The 24,760-nt window shown below is 40.4% G+C and overlaps 1 pseudogene; it reads right to left on the bottom strand.

The window, feature by feature from the left end:
• Positions 1 to 1,854: 1,854 nt before the first annotated feature.
• Positions 1,855 to 23,713, bottom strand: LOC129488708 (uncharacterized; annotated as a pseudogene).
• Positions 23,714 to 24,760: the final 1,047 nt, after the last annotated feature.

Raw genomic sequence — 24,760 nt, 5'->3', positions numbered from 1 at the left:
TCAGATTCTGACTTTCAATAAATCTGAAACTTCCTCTTGCAATGGGCTAAAGACCAACTTTGGAGCCAGTTTGGCCCAGGAGATAATCCAGACTTTGCTATTGTTTCACATGATGGTGCTGAGCAAGATATTTGTCCCCTCTGAAGGGGGCAATACTTTATAGTGCTTCTGGTACTACAACAACAAAAAAAGATATTCTAGTATATGTGGTTGTAGGTAATTGACATGCAATCAAGGGTAACTGCTATAACAATAATTCAGTCAGGTCAGTATCCTATAGATCAGGGTTAATCAGGTTGTTACTTCCCGAAATCATCGGAATTGCCCAGCCTAGTTTGGCAAGAATACTTGCCTGCAGGATTTTCATTCAAGGAATATTATTTTAGAACTGCAGCTGTAGGTGATGAGGATGTGGGAGTGAATGCCCTCTTACATATTTCTAGTAATAAATCAAATAAGCTAATATAAATAAAATACGAAAAGTGCAATATATAACATTTTTGATGGGAATAGTCCTGTGAAGGAAAATAAAGCAAGGTAGGCAGATAGGAAATGCCAGGATGGGGGATTGAAGGGTACATTTCAAACAGGGTGGTCAGGGAGACTCCTCAGAGTGGCAACATTTAAAAGCAAAGACCAGAGAGGGGAGAGGGCACAAGCCAGACATACGGGAAAACGCACATCATGCAATGGCAGGTATGGCAGGAAAGGCTGAAGGGCAGGTCAGGGAGCGGCTTCTTTAGCAGTAAGACCCAGATGGGCAGAGTCCAGGAAACACGTGCCCCAGAAGGCATGTGCGTTGGCAGACCCATCTGCCTAAGTCCCTGATGTCCTCAAATGAGCTCACTGGGCAGAAGCTGTTGAGGATTTATCCTCTTTCTCTTGAAGCAGAAGTTACAGTTCTGCCTCTAGCTGTGTGGCTTTGTGCAAACCACTTAACTGTTCCTGAGCTTCCTTTTCCTCATCTTTCGAACAAATAAATGACACCTGTCTGCCATGGGCTGTGACCTCTAACAGGTGCTCATTTAATGAGAGATCAGGGAGGTTCCTAACTGCAGGGCTGACGTCAAAGCTGGGAATGATTTTAGAAGGACTTGGGAATTAGGAAAGTGACCAAGCCGGGACGTCAGCTCAGCCAGAATGCAGGAGCCTGGTTTGCAGAATCAGCAGCAGCTCCGCAGCAGTGGCTGTTTATCAGGACAGGGAAGGGCCAGCAGCAAAAGCATTTATGTCAAAAGGCCCAAAGAATGTTTGGATGCTCCAAGAGGAGGGAAAGTCCATTTGAGATAAAGAGCAAACAAAGCAATAAAAAAACATCATTAAGTAGACATTTTTATAGTAATAATAACAACTATTAATTAGCAAACACTTATTATGATGTGGAAATAACCAGGTACTTTGGTTTAGATATGGTCCTAATCTTTGTGAATTAAGCACTTTACAAAGCAGGAAGCATGGCTCAGAGATGCAAAGAGGAGCATGAGGTTGTACAGGTAAGAAGACTAGCCCCAGCTTTCTGCTTCCATCTGTCCCCTCCAGAGCCGCCCCTCTCCTAGGCCCCTGAGTATCACCATGTACCCCTGAGCCCAGACCGTATTTACAAAATGAATATTTCTAAATGTCAGAGGATAGCAAAATATTAATACACGTGCCTGAGAAAAAAAACCAACAAAAAGAAGAAAAAGACCAAAGTGACTTTTTCTTCTGTGACAGAGGCAGGCACAATTTAATGCCGATGTGTTTGTTCATCCAAGCATCAGTTTGGGCCAAGGCTCTGTGGTCATTCACACCCATGCCCCCACACAGCCGAGACCCTTCAAACGCTCAGGAATGCAGCCAGGCAGCCCAGACCCCTTAAGGTGCTTGCCCATGGGTCGTCCTGCAGTAAGGCCTGGTGGTCAAGAGCACTGGAGCTTTCAGCTTCATGCCTGGAATTAAATCTGGATGGGCCACTCTGGGACCTTCAGCGAACTGTTCAACTCCCTGTGCCTCCCTTTTCTCATCTGTCAAAAGGGGATATGAATATTAGAGTATCAGCCTCATGAGGAGGTTCTGATGGTGATGTGAGATTAGCTATGTACCAGGCTCAACACAGGCCTGGCATGTTGTAAAAAGTCACAAACTCTTAACTACTCCCTAATCATTTACTACTCCATTCATTGTTTATTTAAACAAATACATTGATAATTCTAATTATTATTCAAGTGCAGGAAAACTCAAACTTGTTCATCTCACTACACATAAAACACACCTTTAAGGTTTTCAGTTCTCACTCTACCATCCCCAAATCACACACATGTGTGCACACACACACTCTCATATACACACAGCATACATATACACACAAGCCACACATGCATAACTGCACATACCACATACACACACCACAAATTCACACATACAACACATATACGGACACCCTACACATATAAATGTACACTCATTCAAACACGTGCCATACAAAATGCCCACATATGCATAAATACATACACACACACACCACACACACCCATCTCATTCCTTCTCTGCTGCCCACTGGGGCATGCTGGGGCATGCTCTTTCGCCATTCCATGTCTCACCTGCTCTTCATGGCAAGGGTGACTCTCTCCAGTTAGAAAGTTAAATGCCCCTTCACACTTCTCTACTGACCTGTGTTTCTTCACCAGACCACTGCAGTGTTTCCTAAGCCTCTTAAAATTTCATGCTACTCTTGCGTCTCCTTGCCTAGACTGTTCCATAGTTTTCTTGGGCTGCTAAAGCAGAATACTGTCGACTGGATGATGTACAAACAACCAAAGCTTATTTCTCACTGTTCTGGAGGCTAGAAAATCCAGGATCAAGGTGCCATGAGATCCAGTGTCTGCTGAGGGCTTCCTTCTTGGTTTATAATCAGCTGTCTTCTCTCTGTGTCCTCACATGGCACAAGGGGCATGTCTCTTTTGTGAAGATGGTAATCTAATTACCCATCTAATCACTTACCGAAAGACCCCCTCCTAAAATCATCACACTAAAAATTAAGATTTCAACATACGAATTTTGGGGCAACACAAACATTCTGTCTTTAGCAACTCTGAACTCCTTGAGACTCTCATTAAAATGTGCTCTTCAGGGCTTCAGGGCTGAGGACAGCACTTTGAATATTACCCTCTCTTGCAAAATATCTATTGGATAAAATAATCAGTTTGAGAATTGGGCATAATTCGAAATATGCTTGTTTCAATTGAACCAAGGACCTAATACAACTTTGTCATCCCAAAGAATAGAATTGTAGAATGGAAAGGGCCTGGATTAATAGTCACTGCACTCATGATTACCACCGCCATCATCATCAGCTTTGTCACCTGCACACCATCACTACTATCCTCATCCTCCTGACAATCAGGACCACCATCGATGCTATTGTTATTATCATCACTCTGTTGGCATTACCATTGTCATCTTCACATCACTGCCACCCTCATTGTCTTTAGGTTCCTAGGATCTTCTAGCACTCCGCGAATGTTTGAAGAGCATTTCAAAGTTCCATCTGGACCAAGCCTCCCAAAGCCATTTAGGTTTTATTTATTCAGGGTGAATCATTAATTTTGTTCCTTCCACTTCAGCTCTGTGGTGAATTCGATCATCTCTCTCCACTGATTCAATTTGATAGCATAAAGGACGCTGCAGGCTGGCTTTGAGTTTTATGTATTTCTCCTGCACAGGACTTTAAGGGAGCTCTAACCACTATGTCTGCAGGTGCTGGATATCCTTCCAGAATCCACCACCCTTCCTGTGATCCTTCACCATTTCAGGTTTGATGATCACTAAATTCTGGGCAGACAGAGCAGGCCAAGTGCTGCCAGACTGGAACTCAAGCCTTTTTTGTGTGCTTCAGTCCTATGTGATGAGCAGCTGTCTTCTTAAATAGCTTTGAAGATATCTTTAAAAAATCATTTTTTGGCCAGGCACGGTGGCTCACATCTGTAATCCCAGCACTTTGGGAGGCTGAGGCGGGCGGATCACGAGATCAGGAGATGGAGACCATCCTGGCTAATATGGTGAAACCCTGTCTCTACTAAAAATACAAAAAATTAGCCGGGCGTGGTGGTGGGCACCTGTAGTCCCAGCTACTCAGGAGGCTGAGGCAGGAGAAAGGCGTGAACCCAGGAGGCAGAGCTTGCAGTGAGCCAAGATTGCGCCACTGCACTCCAGCCTGGGTGACAGAGCGAGACTCCATCTCAAAAAAAAAAAAAAAAAAAAAAAATCATTTTTTTTTGTCTTGAAGAACATATTCTGCTCACACACTATCAGAAAGGACCTGTTACTGGCAATTCACTTTGAAATGAATGAATAAAAAGCCTGTATCTTGTAAATACACATTTACTTATATATGGATTATTAAAAATGTTCAAAACTATGTTTTTAAGGCACGATAAATATGCATCTTTAAAACCTTCTTGTTAAAATATCATTCTTGATTGAAAAAGCCAGCTTTGTTCTAATCTATCAGATTGACGAAAGCCAGAGGAAACTTGATATGGTGGGATGTATTACTAGGAGGATGCTAAATTGATTGCTCTTTGTCATTACTTTTAATGGAAAAACAGCATTTACTTTTGCACTAACCTAATGTTTCCTTTGGCTTCTGTGACAAAGCAAAGTTAGCTTTGCTGGGTCACTAAAAACTACAGAAGTTCATTCTCTCATGGTTCTAGAGGTTAAAATCCAAAATCAAACTGTCAACATGGTTGCCCACCTGAAGGTTCTAGAAACAAATCCTCTCTTTCCTCTTCCGGCTTCTAGTAGCTCCAGATGTTCCATGGCTTGTGACCACATCATTTTACTTTCTGCCTCCTCTCCTGTCTCAAAACTCCCTCTGCTGCTTTGTGATAAGGACACATAGGACTGCATTGATGGGCCACCCAGATAATCCAGGATAAACTCCTTCTCTGAAAGTACTTAACCTAATCACAACTCTTGCCATATGGTAATATTTGCAGACACGTTTTAGGGATTAGGACACCAGCATATCTTTTTTGGGGGCCACCATTCAGCTCAGGACATGGAGGAAGCAGGTACTTGGGTTCAAATCATAACAACACCTACCAGCTGTACAGATACAGGCATGTTACCCTGTTTTCCTGAGCCTGTTTTCTTTTCTGCCAAATGGAGTAACTTCTATTATATAAATTTATATAAATTTTCTTAGGGTGATTCAATGAGATGATGAGTAAGTATAACAACTACTTTTAAGTGTAAATGTAGAGCCCATGTACAGGGATTTTTTTTTTTTTTTGAGATGGGATCTTGCTATGCTGCCCAGACTGCAGTGCAGTAGCTATTCATAAGTGCAATCATAGTGCACTGCAACCTCGAACTCCTGGGCTCAGGTGATCCTCCCACCTCAGCCTCCCAAGCAGCAGGATCTACTACAGGCATTCACCACCCCGCTTGGCTAGGATATTTTTTAATATGTGTTAGAGTTGACAGTGAATTCATATCCAGGGTATTTTCTCTTCCCTTTTTCCTGCGTGTCAGTTTCAGACTCAGCTCCAGCTATGAATGGCCCACGGACTATGACTTCCTCACACTTACCCCGACAAACCTTGCTTCCTTATCTGCTCTGTGGTCAGGGATGGTGAGTGGGTTAGCTCTGGGCTACTGGGCTCATCCACATGTGTAAACCAATTTCCCAGGAGCTGCCCTGTGCTGCTGACTTGAATTAGACTGAAATTAAAAGCCTGTGAAGAACACAGAGCAGACATAGTCGTGAGAGTCTTGAGATTACTCCCTCCCGGAAAGTAACCACAGTGCCCTGTAAAATGTTGGCTCTGAATGAGGGGTTTGCCCAGCACTTTGCAGGGTGAAGTTCTTCATAGCTCAGGAGTGCACTGCCTGTATTCTAGTCCCAACTCTGCCACTTGCTTGTGAGCTTGGTCACATCCTGTAATCTTCTAGATGTCTCTGTGTCTCATGTTAATGTGGTGATAACAATAGTATTTACCTTGCAGAGGCATGAGGATAACATCATATAAAGCATATGAAATGCTTAGCCTATGTTTAACACACAGTACCCATCTATCCCTCCGTCTATCCCTCCATCTATCTATCCATCCCTCCATCCATCCAATACTTACTTGTTGAACTAGGCAATGTTTGAAAGAATGCAGTCAATTTGGAAAACAAACAAATTAAAAGCAGGTAATTTCAGAAAATGGCAAGTGTTAAGACTAAACCTAAATAAGCACAGTCATAGGATAATGGGCAATTGAATCTTAAGGCCCTGAAAAAAAGATAAGGAGAATTTAATGCAGGAGCCATAAGTAACCTTTGCTTATGAATGGAGAGTAAAAAAGTTTTCTGTTTAAGTTAAATATGAAGGGATCACCTCAGACTCATTCTCTGTACCCTTGGACAACACATTTTGCCTCCCTGGTCACAGTTTTTTCAACTATGGAAGAGATGGAGTGGATTGCTCACAAAGTATAAAGACAGAATCACCACTCACCCAAAACCTCTGTCTGCAGTGGGTTCCAGGTGAACCCTGTCTCTAGACACGGCTCCAAATGTGTATCTGGGATCATGTGATCCTTACAATGTGTGATCAGCAGAATAATGACCCCCCAAAGATGTCCACATTATTATACCTGAAAATTGTACCCACGCTACTTCATGTGGGAAGACAGTCTTTGCAGATGTGATTGAGTTCTGGATCTTGAGTTGGGGAGATGATCCTGGATTACCTGCGTGGGCCCGATGTTATTACAAGGGGGATGGTAGCAGGATCAGAGTTGGAGAAGGAGATGTGAAGATGAAAACAGAAAAAGATTTGATGATGTCACACTACTGGCTTCCAATATGGAGAAATAGGACATGTGTCAAGAAATGTGGGCAGGCCCTGGTAGCTGGAAAGGGCAAGGAAACAGATTTTCTCTCCCCTGGAGCTTCCAGAAGGAATACAGCCCCACCAGCACTCTGCTTGCAGCTCAGTTAAGACCCATTTTGGACTTTTGACCTTCACAATTTTAAAATAAAAAATTGTTTTGTTTTAAGCATCTAAGCTTGTGGTAATTTGTTACAGTGGCGATAGGGAACCGATATATAGGAAGTTTCAAAAGAATTAATCTATGTTCATAGAATGATAGCCTACTGTGTAACAAACACGATGCATATTATGTTATTTACTTCTTAAAATGCCTCCATAAGTATCATCCTCCTCATTTTAGAGATGAGAAATTTGGTGCTCAGAGAGGTTAAGTGCTTAGTGAAGGTCACACAGCATGTGTATGAAGGAGAGATTTTGCAATTCTGGAGGGACGCACTCTTAACTCACTGATCTCCAAGCCCACCATGCTGCCTGCCCACTCAATTCAGTGTCCTGGCTGCCCAGCAGTCAGCCCTTCTCTGACATTGTATCTCACCCTTTCCCTGCACCCAGGTACCCAGGTTTTTTGCTTTGTTCATTTGTTCATGAAGTAGCTTTGAATATTTGTACGACAGCTCAGGAAATGGAATTCTGTGCTTGGGCTTCCAGTCAGCCCTAATAAACAGTTTCCAGGTTTTTCAAACACAACCCCATCTCTAGATTCTCTGACTCCACGTGGTGGCTGTTGCTGAGTCTCGGTCTCCCCAGCTCAAATCTAGTAGGAAGAAAGAGGGCTCTTCCAAAGGCTGGAGGGTCATATTAATGGAGGATAAGCAGATCCCTTGGAGGCCAATGAAGAGGTTCTTGTGAGAACTGTTTACCTTAGGAAATGAGGGAGAACCCGATGTATGCTGAGGTCCCTCAGGTCGTTACATAGACCCTCGCACTGGCACTCAGAGTCCCCAGGACCAAATAGAAAGACAGCTACAAAATAATGAATTTCAAGGGGAAGAGCAATAGATGATTTTTTCTTAATGAGATAAAAGTGTAGAGTGCAATCTCAAGGGGTAAAACAAATGAGAGGGCATTTCCTCCTGGAAAGTTAGAAAAGAGGAAGTGATCAGTATTCATTTTCTCTGTAGAGGAAGCGAAAGGGAGAAAGAAGAATTCCAGACTGGTGAGGTTGTCCTTCCTGGCTCTCCCACTTGGTAGCTGTGATAATTTTATATGTCAACTTGACTGGACCACACGGTACCCAGATTCAACATTATTATGAGATTAGCATTTGAATCAATAGACTCCGTTAAGCAGATTGCCCTTTGCAGTGTGGGTGGGCATAGTTCAATCTGTTGGAGGCCCAAATAGAACAAAAAGGCAAAAGAAGGGGGAACTAGCTCTCTCTGCCTGACTGCTTGAGCTGGGACATCGACTTGCTCCTGCCCTTGACTGGGACTTAAACCATCAGCTCTCTGGTTCTCAGGACTACACCGTCAGCTTTTTTTGGTCTCCAGCTTGCAGACAGCAGACTGTGGGACTTCTCAGCCTCCATATTCACATGAGCCAATTCTTTACAATAAAGACATTTATTATTCCTGTGGTACGGGCAAACCTGAAAGCCTCACGTTACCTGTTTTCTCCTCTCCACCATGTGCAGAACCCAACAAATCCAGGAAGAGCTGTTATGCATAGAAAACAAACTGAAGAAAAACCTTTTGCAAAATTTCTAAGGTTATCAAAATAGCATGTGCTGCTATTATTTTGTTGTTGTTGTTGTTGTTGTTGTCATCACCTGGTATACTAGAAGAACTAGAAGGAGATGTTCCCTCCAAAAAGAAAACCAAAATATTGCATGATGTGAACATTTGACCTGCTAGAGTCTTAAATGTGCTCTGAAAACAAAATCTGAGTAATATAGACCATTTCTACATAAGGCAGTCACGTACCTAGGATGCTCAATATTTTTAATTAATTAATTTATTTATAAAATGGTTGCAATGCAAAATAATGCAATAGTACAATGCAATATACGTAGAACTGAATGTTAAGACTAAAGGAGGAATACAAATAATGTAATAGCAGCCATATCTGACTAATTTGACCTTCCAATATGTTGCAGAGCTTGCTGCTGTCCCAGGTGAAGTGAAGACATGATCAGTCATAAAATATTCATTGCTGGAAAAGAGTGATCAGGTCACTCTCTTGGGGTAAATAAATTTATTTTCTAGCTATATTTCTAAAGTACTTTTATGAAGAGTTCATGTAATTTTATATTTCAAAAACTGAGATATTTCATAGCATAGTCTCAAATGTATAGAATATTATGCCAAACCTCTTTCTATCCCAGCTTCCTCAACAGCTATTTTTAAATATTTTTTCATCATCAACTAGTTGTGTAACAAATAAATACTATTCACTTTTATTCTCAGAAATGCAGTTTCTTCACCATGTTGAGAGGGCTACAGATGCTTTTTGTTAAATGGTGACCATGGTCTCTGAGACTTTGTCAATTCTCAGTATACAGTTGCTGTTATTATTACTATTTTTATTTTCATTACATGGAAGTCCAGGGGACACTAAATGATAGAGATGAAAATATTTCTCTAAACATAACTCCAGCAAGTGGGCTTCTGTAGCACGGCAGGCAAGGAGACCAGAAGGACGTCTTGGCTAAGATATACTAGCTCTTGAGATGATTAGAAAATTACAATGCAAACATAATTTTAATGCTTTTATGGGATTGATAGAATATAAGGGCAATCTCTAAGAAATAAAAACAAAGAGACAAGCATGACTGAGCTGAGACTGGAACAAGGAACTTGAGCAATGGGCAAGTCTATGTTAAGGAAGCCAAGCCCAAGACCCTGGTAAGAGGGAGGAGCTTGACCTCAGACCTACCTGTAACATCAGCAACCTTACAAAGAGCCAAAAATAGTACCAGGTCTGCAGAGTTCTCTGGCCCTCAGCAAAAGCAAATGAAATTCCTTTCTCAGATCATATGGCACATGTAGTCCCTATGCATAAGTGTATTTTCACACACACACAGAGTTATAGATTTGATGTAAAATAAGTAATGTGAAATATCTCAAGAAATAAAAGATGAAATAAAAAAATTAGAAACAGTTTATCAAACATAGCACAGCAGATTAGAGAAGAGAGCTACATAGTCTTTCTAGAAATAAAATTATTGAAATTCAAAACCTAGTAAATACATAAATGTTAACTGAGAAACGAACTGAAAATTAGTGATCAAGGAGGCAAATCAGAAGAAATGCTCAGCATATTTGAAAAAAAGGCAAGCAAACAGAAAATATAAAAAGTTGATAAAATGTAGAAATACAGAATGTAGAAAAATATAGAAATTGCAATGGACATCAAGCAGTATTAAAGAAAGCAAACAAGTAACTTCACCCTTCAATGAACTGTTGTAAAACTAAAGAACTTCAAATAAGATTTTAAAAGTAGCCAGAGTGAAAAGATTACCAAGCTAACACTAGACTTCTCAAAAGAAATAATGGAAAAAAGAAGACAGTGGAGTAACATTTTCTAAGTTTTGGGAGGTGGTAAATTTCAAGCAAGAACTTGATACTCAATAGAACTATCATTAAAAAGAAATATATAAAAATATTTTCTTTTTTTTTCCAACATTTATTTTAAGTTCAGGGGGTACACGTGCAGGTTTGTTACATGGATAAATTGTGTGTCACTCGGCTTTGGTGTACAAATGATTTTGTCACCCAGGTAGTAACCATAGTACCCAATAGGTAGTTTTTCTGTCCTCTTCCTCCTCCCACCCTCCACCCTCCAGTAGGCTCCATTGTCTATTGTTTCCCTCTTTGTGTCCATGTACACTCAATGTTTAGCTCCTACTTATAAGTATGAACATGCAGTATTTGGTTTTCTGTTCCTGCATAAATTTGCTTAGAATAATGGCCTCCAGCTGCCTCCATGTTGCTGCAAAGCACATGATTTTGTTCTTTTTTATGGTTGTACAGTATTCCATGGTGTATATATGAGTACCACATTTTCTTTATCGAGTCCACCACTGATGTGCATCTAGGTTGATTCCATGTCATTGCTATTAAGAAAAGTGCTGCAATAAGCCTACATGTGAATGTGTCTTTATGGTAGAATGCTTTATATTCCTTTGGGTATATACTTAGTAATGGGACTGCTGGGTCAAATAGTAGTTATGTTTTAAGTTATTTGAGAAATCTCCAAACTGCTTTCCACAGTGGCTGAGCTAATTTACATTCCAACCAGCAGTATATAAGCATTCCTTTTTCTCCTCAACCTCACCAACATCTGTTACTTTTTTTGTTTTTTAATAATACCCATTCTGACTTATGTGAGATGGTATCTCCTTGTGGTTTTGATTTTCATTTCTATAATGATTAGTGACGTTGAGCACTTTTTCTTATACCTGTTGACATGGTGTGTATGTCTTGTTTTGAGAAGTGTCTGTTCATGTCCTTTGCCCATATTGAATGGGGTTGTTTTGTTTTTTGCTTGTTGATTTAAGTTCCGGATGGATTCTGGATACTAGACTTTGTCAGATGCATAGTTTGCACATGTTTCTTCCCATTCTTTAGGCTGTCTTTTTATTCTGTTGATAGTTTATTTTTCTGTGCAAAAGCTCTTTCATTTTATTAGGTCCTACTTGTGAATTTTTGTTTTTGTTGCAATTGCTTTTGGAATCTTTGTTGTGAAATCTTTGCAAGGCCTATATCCAGAATGGCATTTCCTAGATTTTCATTAAGAGTTTTTATAGTTTTATCTTTTATATTTAATTATTTAATCCATCTTGAGTTGATTTTTTTATATGGTTTAAGGAAGTGGTTCAGTTTAAATCTTCTGCATATGGCCAGCCAGTTACAGCAGTACCACTTATCAAATAGGAGTTCTTTCCCCCTTGCTTATTACTGTCAACTTTGTGGAAGATCAGATGGCTGTAGGTGTGTGGTTTTATTTCTGGGTTCTCTAACCTGTTCCATAGTGCCACATTGTTTTGGTTACTGTGGCTGTGTAGTATGGTTTGAAGTCAGGTAGCATGATGCCTCTGGCTTTGTTCTTTTTCCTTAGAATTACTGTGGCTATTTGGGCTCTTTTTTGTTTGCATATGAATTTCAGAATGGACTTTTCTAATTATGTGAAAAATGATGATGGTATTTTGATAGGGATAGCACTGAACCTGTAAATTGCTTTGAGCAAAAGATATTTTCTAATAGCTCAAAACTGAGAAAATTATGACCAACAGAATGTTCTAAAGACATTTTTAAAAGGTATTTCAGGCAGATAAATATTTGGGAAAGAAAATTTGAGAAAATGTGAACATCTGCATTATCCCAGCAGTTTCTCTCACACGATTTCACTGTTTTCACAGCAGATGCATAACATAGGTGCGATTCTTCTCACGTGAAGGTGAGGATTGGAGTGAATTGACCAGTGTAAGCCAGATCAAAAGTAGCAACAGCGCTTTTCCAACACACCTCACCATGCGCCGCTGGCATCTGCATTTGGCCATGTCTTAGCCCTGGTAAACAGTTTGCAGCTCTCATTGGTGCCCTGTTTTGGAAAGGGTTCTAATTCTAATTTCCCACTTGTGTGGGAGACTGGAAGGGTTTGCATCATGTAACCTTGAAAAACACACACACAAAGCCTGGAGAGCTCCAAAGTCAAACAAATATTTGAAATATTTGTTTTACTTCATAAGTTAGATGTTGAGGAAAAGGGCTTTCCATGTTCCACGGAATTAGTGCTGATCAAGAAAATGGATTTCTAAGACGAGGCATTGCAAAGCAGGTAGATTAAAAATAAACAAACAACAAAAACAATAAGCTAGAGTAAAGTAGGTACCTTGTAAAGCCTGTTTCTCAATGTAGAGTTTGACCAGAATCATTCTGTCACTGCTATGAAAACAAATTTCTGCCCCTGATCTGTCACTTTGTACCTTGCCACTTGAAGACCCAAATGTTATCAGATATGGACATTTCTCCATAGCTGCATTTAAACAGCCTCAGAATTTTTAGTTTGATTAACACATTGATAAGACATATATTTTAGTTAATACAAGGGTGCCTGTGGGATTTTGGGGAAAAAAATTCCAAAAATGAGGCCACGCTGGAAATATTAAATACAGATATAGTAGTAAAACATTCAGCATAGCAATAAAATGAACCTCCAATGAGCCCCTTGAGGAATTAAAAAGAGCAGCTTCATTCCGTGGGTGTGTTCAGACAGAAATAAATCAACTCGGCTCTGGCAAGTAGAAATAGGACCCCAGTATATCTTTATTTAAGATATGTAGGTTGCCAAGTCAGGAGAGTGTGGAAGAGAAATACATATTGTTTTTGAAACTGAAACGAATATGGTTGTAATTTTAATGTTTCTTGCTGCAAAAAGGTCATCTTTGGTGAGGTCGGGGCTTTCTTAAGGTCATTTCCGATTGAGATATCTGCCTTCCCTTGACATTTCATCTAACGGAGGCCCAACTCTTCTGACATACGAAATGGGTTCTTTGCACACCCCATGGCTATTTCTATCAACATTTGTGATTCTTACACAGAGCGGAATATGCACTGATCATAGACAAATCTCCAGTTCCTCGGAGGCTGTAGATGAAGTTCAGGGAACAAGAGAAAGTTTTTTATTATTATTATTTAAAGGGATAGAGACCATATTTCTAAAATGAGAGTCTAGCATTAAATCCCTGGGTGGGGGAAGGGGATACAAAGAGATTGTGAATATAAGAAGTATTTGGTTTGTTGTTAACCCTTCACCACAAAAAGTATACTTTAAGGAGAGAGACATTTAATTCATTCCAAAATACTAGCAGGTCACCTCTATTCTCAGGAAAAGCAGAGCAGATTTATAATTTTATAATAATTTTAAAATTAGATTACCTGAAGCTGCACTCTAGTAAAATACATTATGAGCACCTACCTCAATCAAACTTCCTTTGGGTAGAGGTTTTAAATGGCATGAAACCTGGATCTGAAAGAAGACCTTGTAAACCTGCCTCTGTCACTTTTCATCTGTGTGACCGCGGTCTAGCCGTTTGTCCTCTCTGAGCATTGTTGGAATGTAGTGACAGTAATATATAACTCTAGAACGTGGATCATTGTCTGAGAGACATTTGCAGAATAGTCTAAATTGGAAGAATCATTATTATTGTATTTTATCACTGATGACTGTGATGTTTATTTTAACAGCTATGTACAACAGAGCTAGATTTCCTAAGTCATTGAGGGGCTATTAATCTATATGGAACTTCATCTAAAAATTGCAAGAAAATTATTTTTTCTTAAGATAAATGTCTATTTATATTATCCAGTTGCTTTTTATTAATTTACTTGATATAATCTTTTTTTTAAAATTATACTTTAGGTTCTGGGATATATGTGCAGAATATGCAGGTTTGTTACCTAGGTATACCTGTGCCACGTTGGTTTGCTGCACCCATCAACCCGTCATCTACATTAGGTATTTCTCCTAATGCTATCCTTCCCCTTGCCCTCCACTCCCCAACAGGCCCCAGTGTGTGATGTTCCCCTCCCTGTGCCAATATGTTCTCATTGTTCAACTCCCACTTATGAGTGAGAATATGTTGTGTTTGGTTCTCTGTTCCTGTGTTAGTTTGCTGGGAATTATGGTTTCTAGCTCCATCCATGTCCCTGCAAAGGACATGAACTCATTCTTTTTGTATGGCTGTATAGTATTCCATGGTGCATACGTGCCCCATTTTCTTTTTCCAGTCTATCATGGATGCGCATTTGGGTTGGTTCCAAGTCTTTGCTATTGTGAATAGTGCTGCAATAAACATATATGTACATGTGTCTTTATAGTAGAATGATCTGTAGACCTTTGGGTATATACTCATAATAGGATTGCTGAGCCAAATGGTATTTCTAGTTCTAGATCCTTGAGGAATCACCACACTGTCTTCCAGAATGGTTAAACTAATTTACACTCCCACCAACAGTGTAAAAGTGTTCCTGTATTTCTACATCCTTTCCAGAATCTGTTCACAATTGCTACAAAGAGAATAAAATACCTAGGAATACAACTTACAGGGGATGTGAAGGACCTCTTCCAGGAGAACTACAAACCACTGCTCGAGGAAATAAGAGAGGACACAAACAAATGGAAAAATATTCCGTGCTCATGGATAGGAAAAATCAGTATTGTGAAAATGGCCATACTGCCCCAAGTAATTTGTAGATTCAATGATATTCCCATCAAGCTGCCATTGACTTTTTTCACAGAATTAGAAAAAAAAAACAAAAAAACAACTAAGTTTCATATGGAACAAAAGAGCCTGTATAGCCAAGACAGTCCTATGCAAAAAGAACACAGCTGGAGGCATCAGACTACCTGACTTCAAAATATACTACAAGGCTACAGTAACCAAAACAGCATGACACTGGTACCAAAACAGATATATAGACCAATGGAACAGAACAGAGTCCTCAGAAATGAAATCACACATTTACAACCAACTGATCTTTGACAAACCTGAAAAAAACAAGCAATGGGGAAAGGATTCCCTATCTAATAAATGGTGTTGGGAAAACTGGCTAGCCACATGCAGAAAACAGAAACTGGACCCCTTCCTTACACCTTATACAAAAATTAACTCAAGATTGATTAAAAATTTAAATGTAAGACCTAAAACCATAAAAACCCCAGAAGAAAACCTAGGCAATACCATTCAGGACATAGGCATGGGCAAAGACTTCATGACTAAAACACCAAAAGCAATTGCAACAAAAACCAAAATTGACAAATGGGATCTAATTAAACTAAAGATCTTCTGCCCAGCAAAAGAAACTACCATCAGAGTGAACAGGCAACTTAGAATGGGAGAAAATTTTTGCAATCTATCCATCTGACAAAGGGCTAATATCCAGAATCTACAAGGAACTTAAACAAATTTATAAGAAAAAAACAACCCCATCAAAAAGTGGATGAAGGATATGAACAGACACTTTTCAAAAGAAGACATTTATGCAGCCAACAAACATATGAAAAAAAAAAAACTCATCATCACAGGTCATTAGAGAAATACAAATCAAAACCACAATGAGATACCATCTCATGCCAGTTAGAATGGTGATCATTAATAAGTCAGGAAATCTATTCTTTAGAACAGAGCTGCCCAGGTAAATATGATGCAAGCCACATATATAATTGTACATTTTCTAGTAGGTACATTACAAAAAATAAAAACATACAGGTGAAATTAATTTGAGACAGAAATTTGATGTATCACAATATATCACAAATATTATAATTGCATATGAAATAAAGTTAAAAATAAATAATCACTATTATAATTATAATTATTTCGAGGCAGAGTTTTGCTCTCTTACCCAGACTGGAGTGCAGTGATGTGATCATGGCTCACCGCAGTCTTAATCTCCAAGCTCAAGCAATCCTCCTGCCTCAGCCTCCTGAGTAGCTAGGACTACAGGTGTGCACCACCACACTGGGCTAATAAAAATTATTTATGAGATGTTTTACATTATTTTTCATACTGCATGCTTGAAATTTAGTGTATATTTTTATGCTTGCAATCCATATCTCAATTCAGACTAGCCACATTTCAAATGTTCAACAACAACATGTGGCTGCTATGATAACTGTGTTGAAAAGTGCAGCCTTAGAATAAAGGGGTTGAGAAGCAAACTACTCCATCCTTGTCCTAGCTTAGAGGAGTGGAAAATGAGACACAGAAGGAGGAAGTGAGTTGCTCAGGGTTATGCATTGTAGTCATTTAAATGGTAGCCCCCAAGAAGGGGGCTTTTTAAAAGTAAATACAAAACAAGACTTGATTGTTAGAAAGGTGACACCTTATATTCAAAAAAAAAAAAAGTACCCAAAATGGAGCCAAGCCCATTTCTCACCTTCTTTCAATATTGTGCTTTTGGACCTGGTAAATTCTTAAACCAGAGTAGGAAAAAATGATCTTGTTTTCTTACCTCTCACGTTAGCATTCTTTGTTGTTGGAATCTTTCACTAAGTGGATCATCTAACCCCATCTACTGGGACTTAGGGATTTGGGGGGTCACCTGTGCATGTGTGTGTTTGTGTGTGTGTGTGTGTGTGTGTGTGTGTGTGTGTGTGTGTTCAGGATGAACAGTTGCTTTGGAGAAGAAAATCAGCATACCAAGAAGCAGGGAAAGTGTGACTGCATGGTTTCAGGAAGGTGGGATGACTTGTTTAAGAACCCACCCTCCGTACACCCCATCTCGTGCATTGGGATCTGCGTGCCTCTCCCAGCGCAGGCTGTTCTGCCCGACATTCAGGAGGAAGCAAAGGCACATGGCAGCTGTCCAGACAGTGGGGGACCCAGGTGCTGTCCTTCTGGAAAGCATCCAGGTGCCCCCAGGGTTAGAAAGAGGGGAATATCCAGGTGTAACTGCAGGTTTGTTTCTTATTACTGCCTCGCACCCTGTGCCCTCCTGCTTACACTCAAACCATCTCGGGAAAGCCTGGCAACCATACCTTCATTTTCTGCCACGTGAAAAGGCCAGAGGCTGCCAGGGGAGGCCATAAAGTGTTTTTGTTCATTCATTTGGAAAGATTAGGAAATAGGGCAAGAGAGGACCTCCCGACATTGTGCCCTGAAGACAGGCCTTGCCTTTCCTGCCTCATAAACTAGAATGGTCTACCTTTCCATAGAGTGAGGCATAATGGGATGCAGACAGCTCTGCAGGCACCATCATAGATAGCGTGTTCCATTTCTAGCTCCTTCTCATTTCATTTCTTCATTCATCCACTAACATCTCTGCCTTTGGGGAGTTCATTACCTAATGAAGGAGGGTGATGCATCATCGATAACTTCAGATTAGAATGACACTGGCAGGGAGTGCATGTCAATGGCAAAGATGTGCATGGTGGAAGAAGCCTCTGTAAAGAGGGGATCTGAGCAGCTCCGAGTCTTAGGAAGAGCTTCCTTGCAGAAGAAAAGAAGGAACTGGAGTCAATAGGATGGACAGGATTAATTAGGTTGTGGGAGTGAAAGGGCAGAGCTGGACACAGCTCTCTCCTGGTGGGAGAGTGGATCGTACCTTTAAGGAATGGAAAAAGGGAATGAAACCATTTGAAAAAGGTGATTCCCGAATTCTTTGACTCTCCTTTCCTTTCATCAAGGGGAGGAGTTTATGTCCTTTGAAATGACGTAGACTTTTGTGACTGCCTCGGTGAACAGATTATGACAGAGCAATGCTTTGTAACTTCCCAGGCTCAGTCATGCAAGGCTAGACAGTTTCTGGCAGGTTCTCATTGAACACTCACTTCTGAAAGACTGCTCCTTGCTCCCTTTGAGGTCCCAGCCCTGGTCAACAGTCCCAGCTGAGCCTGTCTTTAGCCATTTCAGCTCAGACTCCAGGCTTGTGAAGAAAGATGCCATCTTGTAGGTGGACCCTCCAGTCCAAGCTCATGTAAGACCCAATACCTGGTCTCAGACATCCAGAGCAGAGTAGAGGCAAGGACAACCATTCCCACCGGGCTTTTTTTTTCTAAATTTTTTACCCATAGGATTTCTGATCAAATAAGATGGTTGCTGTGTGGCTCTTCTAAGTGTGGGGTTCTTTGTTTCATGCTAACAGACAAGTGGAACAGGTCCTGTAGGCAGAGCGCAAACTATAAGGACCAGGCACGCTGTGAAGTGAGGTTGGAGAGGTATCTGCTTTAGAACTTGCTGGTTTTGAGAACCATAATGAGGACTTTGGTCACTATCCCTAGGGAAATGGGAAGCTAGTGAGAGGTTTCGACCTGGGAAAAACAAAACTAGATTTGTGTTTTGAAAGATCACATGGGCTGCAGTGTGGACAATGCTGGATTAAAAAGGGCCTGGGCTAGGTTTGGAATCTAGCCTCAGATATCATTGACTTATCTAGGTGAGAGATGGTGGCATCTTGAACTAAGAGAGTGCAGGTGGACCTTGGTATAAGTGAAAAGAGTAGAGAGATCCTTAGAAGGTAAAGTTTCCTTGTGTTGACCATGGCTTGATGAAAAGGATGTGTCTCTGGGAGAGGTCTTCTTGGCTCCTAAGAGGCAGGGTTATGCTGATTTTGATGGTGATATCATTTATTCAGACAGAGGAGTGATGAAGACAAAGAATTTGGCTTTTGACATTTTAAATTTAATGTAACCCACAGCATTCAAAGTAGAGATAATGAGTAGGTATCTACAAGTAAGGGTCTACAACTCAGAGGAAGAAGCTCAACTCAGTCTATCCGTTGAGAGTCATTAGCCTAGAAATGACCACAAAAGCCACAGATCTGAATGAATTGGCCTAGGGAAGAAGTTCAAAATAAAACTGTGGAGTTCAAGATGAAGAAACTCCAGCATTCAAAAGGCAGTAATGGAGGATAGGTTGAGAAGAAAAAACTTAGAGATGGAGGAGTGTTCCTGTGTCCTGGAAGCTTGGGAAAGATCATGAAGAGAATGAAGATCATTAAGAGAATGAGCATGAAAGATCATGAAGATCACTAAGAGAATGGCCCAAGCGAGAACTCATCAAGAGGGCAGATGTGAGCAGAAGGCAGATAAGTAGGAGAAAAAGCAAATGTTGGGAACCATAGGGGAAAAAAAAGAGACTTTTTCTAGGAGCTGTCTGCAAAAAGGGAGGCTCAAGATAAGGTGCTCATTAATGAGGGGTTGAGAACAATGATTTTTTTCTCTCTAAAAATGGGAAGATCATGAGTAAGTTATCTAAAATCATTGTGAAAGATCTCATTAAATGTGCTGTAGACAGACAAGAAATAATTGAGATTTTAAGATTCCTGACCAAGCAGGGAAGTCTGTCTTAGAAAAAAGGGTTAGGGATAACCTCAAATGAGAGAGGGGACTGCCTCCTTGAAGTTACCGGGACAGAAGAAGAGGATGTAGGTTAGTTGAAGGTGTGATATTCAGAAGTTGAGGGATTTCTCATCCTATTGTTTCAAATTTCTCTAAGAAATAAAAAATGTTGTCATCTCCTATGTGTTGTGGGAGTGATTGCAGAGATTTGAGAGAAGTGCTAAGGGTTTAAAATATCTGTTTTGAAAATGGGACCTTGATGGAACAAGAAAAGACAGGAGGGCTTCCGGCAGTAGTGATCCTGTCTTTGAGGCTGAACATTAATGCATTCTGCCTTGCTCAGTTATCTCTTTCAGCAGCACTTGCTTCTCGAATGAAGATGAATGAGTCAGAGAGTTCATTTGGAATTTGAGTTTACTAAGGTATGAAAGGCAAAGGGTAAGGGATTTCATGGTCCCAGCAAAAATATTCCTGAAGCAATCTAGACTGTGCTAGGAGGAAACATGAGTAGTTAATGGATTAGGAGAAATTCTGGGGGTTTAGTTGACATTATTGAACTGCTGGGTTTCGTTGACATTATTGAACTGCTGAGTCAATGTTGCTCCAAGACACCAACATTGAATGAGAATCTATGACCTATGCAGCCTAGTTACATGCTTTAATACCTCATAGTGGTTATGAGATTAGACTCTTGCATCACACTGTCTAGAGCTAAATCTCAGTTTCTCCACCAAACAGACAGTGAGCTTGGGCACATCACTCAACCTTGCAGGGAAGCTACTCTCCCTCTGTAAGACCGAGATGGTGGTTATTGCAGAACCCACATCATGAGCTTGTCATACATGAGTTAATATGCACGAAGTACTTCAACAATTCTGACACACATAAACAATGCATATTTAATAGCATTGCTTTCAATGCTTACCCAAAACCTTGAGGCAGCTATTATTGCTTCTGTTTCATACTTGAAAGAAACTGAGGCTCAGGGAAGGTTAGGAGTTTGCCCAAGATCCCAAATAACTAAGGTATAAGATCAGCTTAGCCACAATAATTCTTAAAGCTCATACAGTGCTAAGCTTGTTTAACACTTATTGTCCTTAGTGGCTGGAAGAATTGGGATCTAGAGAGAGCTGGCTTAACTTCTTCTTTTTTTTTTTTTTTTTTTTTTTGTGGGGGGAGGGGCTAGTGTCTTTGTTTTATTTCCAAAAAAGCAACAGCAACAGTCCTTAGAAGAAAAACAAAAAAGTGACCAAGGCTGGTGAGCATTGATTTGTCCCATGCAATGAATGTCTGGGAAATAATTCTGGGTGGCCCTTAAGTGTGACCTGGGCCACTCATTACTTAAGCATTCTTCTAATGTTTTTCCTCTCTGATGTAAACTTTTAAAGAAAAAACTTTACTTTTTTCCATAAGTTATTGGGGTATAGGTGGTATTTGGTTATACGAATAAGTTCTTTAGTGGAGATTTGTGAGAACCTGATGCACCCATCACCCAAGCAGTATACACTGCACCATATTTGTTGTCTTTTATCTCTTGCCCCTTTCCCACTATTCCTCCCAAGTCCCCAAAGTCCATTGTTATCATTCTTATGCTTTTGCATCCTCATAGCTTAGCTCCCACATATCAGTGAGAACATACAGTGTTTGGCTTTCTATTCCAGAGTTACTTAACTTAGAATAATAGCCTCTAATCTCACCCAGGTCATTGCAAATGCCGTTAATTCATTCCGTTTTTATGGCTGAATAGTATTCAACCGTATGTGTGTATATATATATGTATGTATATGTATATGTCAGAGTTTCTTTATCCACTAATTGATTGATGGGCATTTGGGTTGGTTCCAAAATTTTGCGATTGCGAACTGTGCTGCTATAAACATGTGTGTGCAAGTATCTTTTTAGAATAATGACTTCTTTTCCTCTGGGTAGATACCCAGTAGTGGGATTGCTGGATCAAATGATATGCACCTTGCACTATTCCAAGATGCCTACTGGAAAGTGTCTTTGACCATTTTCCCACCTGCACCATGTGGGTTATTTACTAGGTACATCTACTTCACAGATGTGTTATCAATATGATATGGAGCATGAAAGAAAGTATTTGTCAAATGTAGAGCAGTCTCTGTTCTCTGACTTTCTCCCTCACCTTCTTGTTACTTCTCATTTCCTTCCATTTCCAAAGGTATATTAGACTAGAGTGTTCCCCAGCCCATGGACACAACTGCTTTACTCCAAAAGGGCCTAAGAGGGCTGTAAATGAAATTGGGATTCCAACAAAACAGATTCCATCTACTGGCAGCATCTTTGGTCCCTTAACAAGCCTCAAACACAGACAGTAGATCTTCTACCTCTTTGTCATCAAGATAAAGCCAATTAGGGATATAAAAACACAAAATAATACAAATAATAGACTCTTTATCAAGAGATTTGAGATTGGACCAATCTTGGACATATAGCATAACTGTATCAACTGTAACTGTCATGGTAGCAATGTCTCTCTTACAGACTCAGAGGCCAGTTCCAATTTGTTTACAAAGAGGGTGGAGAAAGGAGCTATACAGAGTAGGGGTAGAGAAGTTATGCATCCACCAAAGACAGCTTTCCCATTTCTTTCTTCGCACATCCATGCCATGTGGCTATTTGATGACAGAATTTTTTATCTATGGTATCTCCCCTCTCTGATGCCTTCCCACCAATATGGCAGGGCTGGGACCTTACCTGTTGGAGACAGAGTACTTGATCTGGGCGTGCTATGTTTGTAACCCTATCTGGGTCCAGAGCAGTCCCTCTGTGGAATATATTATTGAATGCATAAGTCAAATTACTGCCAGGGGCTCCCGGTCACTCACAGACAAATCCCCAACCCTTTAGTGTGGCCTTTTCCATAGAAAGGAGAGATAAATAAAGATTAAAAAGGGAAAGTCAAAAATAGTAGCATGAGCATATCATTTAAAAACATGAAGAAATAAACAAACAAATGAGATACAAGTGATTGGCTCTGAGAAGGTGGATTTGGAAGAGAACAGGATTAGGGTGGGAGATAACACACTATTTGACTCATTAAACTACATACATAGACTATTTTGATAAGAACTAAAACTTTAAAAATATTATTTCAATGTTACTATTCTGTGAGATAGGGAAGGCAATAATAAGGACTTCTGATAACTGTCAATCTTTAAGAAAAGCTGAAAAGCAATCTTTCAATTAGTACTTTGATGTAGCGTGTGTTTCTGAGTTATTATTTATATTTTTATTTCATCAGAAACATTCTATAATTAGAAAGAAAATAAATAAGAGAGAGATGGTAATCCAATATATACAGTAAAAGAGTATTTACAAAATTATTAGATTACCAAGGTCCAAGAGAGTCTAACCATAATGCCATTTAAAATTTGCATATTTTTAAAAGATTTTTTTTTTTTTTTTTTTTTTTTTTTTTTTTTTTTTTTGGAGACGGAGTCTCGCTCTGTCACCCAGGCTGGAGTGCAGTGGCGCAGTCTCGGCTCACTGCAAGCTCCGCCTCCCGGGTTCACGCCATTCTCCTGTCTCAGCCTCTCCGAGTAGCTGGGACTACAGGCGCCCGCCACCACGCCCGGCTAATTTTTTTGTATTTTTAGTAGAGACGGGGTTTCACCGTGGTCTCGATCTCCTGACCTTGTGATCCGCCCGCCTCGGCCTCCCAAAGTGCTGGGATTACAAGCGTGAGCCACCGCGCCCGGCCAAAAGATTTTTAATGTCTATTACTTACCTGAAGTTCGCAGGGGATTAGAGCTTGTTATATACATCTTAGTGATAAAGATGCTGGGTTTGGCCGGGCGTGGTGGCTCACGCTTGTAATCCCAGCACTTTGGGAGGCCGAGGCGGGCGGATCACAAGGTCAGGAGATCAAGACCACGGTGAGACCCCGTCTCTACTAAAAATACAAAAAAATTAGCCGGGTGTAGTGGCGGGCGCCTGTAGTCCCAGCTACTCGGAGAGGCTGAGGCAGGAGAATGGCGTGAACCTGGGAAGCGGAGCTTGCAGTGAGCCAAGATTGCGCCACTGCACTCCAGCCTGGGCGACAGAGTGAGACTCCGTCTCAAAAAAAAAAAAGATGCTGGGTTTATATACATTGGTTTTCCCATGGTTTAATAGTCTCAAGCAGGTGGAGCCCAATCTAGAATACAGGTAGTTTCTCTCTTCCCTCCTTTTGTAATGCTTTGTCCAGGATCTTGGAAAAGCTAAGTTATGCTGCAATAACAAATAACCCCCACAGCTCCATGAATTAAAGCAATGAGTATGTGTTTACAGTGCCTGCTACATGTCCATCTTATATCACTAGAGACTGTTTCATATAGTAGTGGTTCTACCAGTCCAGATAGACTGAATCACCACTATTTGGAATATTGCCAGGCATCACCCCAGGGTGAGAAAAATCTCTGAAGCCTGTTACCTGGAAGTGCACCCAAAACATCTGCTCAAACTCATTGAAAACTATGAGACTTCATATGCCCACAAAGGAAAGATAAGAATGTTTGAAGAAAAGGTCTAATGACTACGAAGCCTTCCTGTTCACGGGTGATTGAAACCACTCCTCCTTAATATTAAGACCGTTTTTCACCACAGTTAGCTAGGACAAAGTTTTTTCTCATGGCCTGCACCTCATCATTCCTCCAATAGTAACAACTACTGGGGCAGCAGAGGGAGACGGGTTGGGAATTGAGGAGAAATATTTCAAATGATGCACATTGGAGGGCACCATGTACAATATAATTCAGTTGTGCTAGTATCATTTGGTTTGCTGCACCAAGGTGTGAATGAGAGTCTTTTCCCAGTGATACTACTCCAAGTTGGTATAATGACCTGAGCAATTATTTTTAAGGTAAATAATGACAATAATGATGATAAGTGTGAAAAGTGGCTTATGTCATTTTTCCTAAAGTCAGTGTCGATGGAAAGGAAGAAGAGGTTTCCACATAAGCAAAAAATTAGGGGAAGCGAGGTGAAGTCTTCAGGGCTGGAATGCAGAGACTTGAGGACATGGTCATTTCTCTTTTGATTGAAGATGAGGCAGGAAATGGGGGTGAGAATGTTTATACTGCTTCCTCGTAACAGTAAAGAAAAATAAAA

This window comes from Symphalangus syndactylus, chromosome 8, assembly GCF_028878055.3.
Source record: "Symphalangus syndactylus isolate Jambi chromosome 8, NHGRI_mSymSyn1-v2.1_pri, whole genome shotgun sequence".
Lineage (NCBI taxonomy): Eukaryota > Metazoa > Chordata > Mammalia > Primates > Hylobatidae > Symphalangus > Symphalangus syndactylus.
This window is presented reverse-complemented; position numbering and strand designations above follow the sequence as displayed.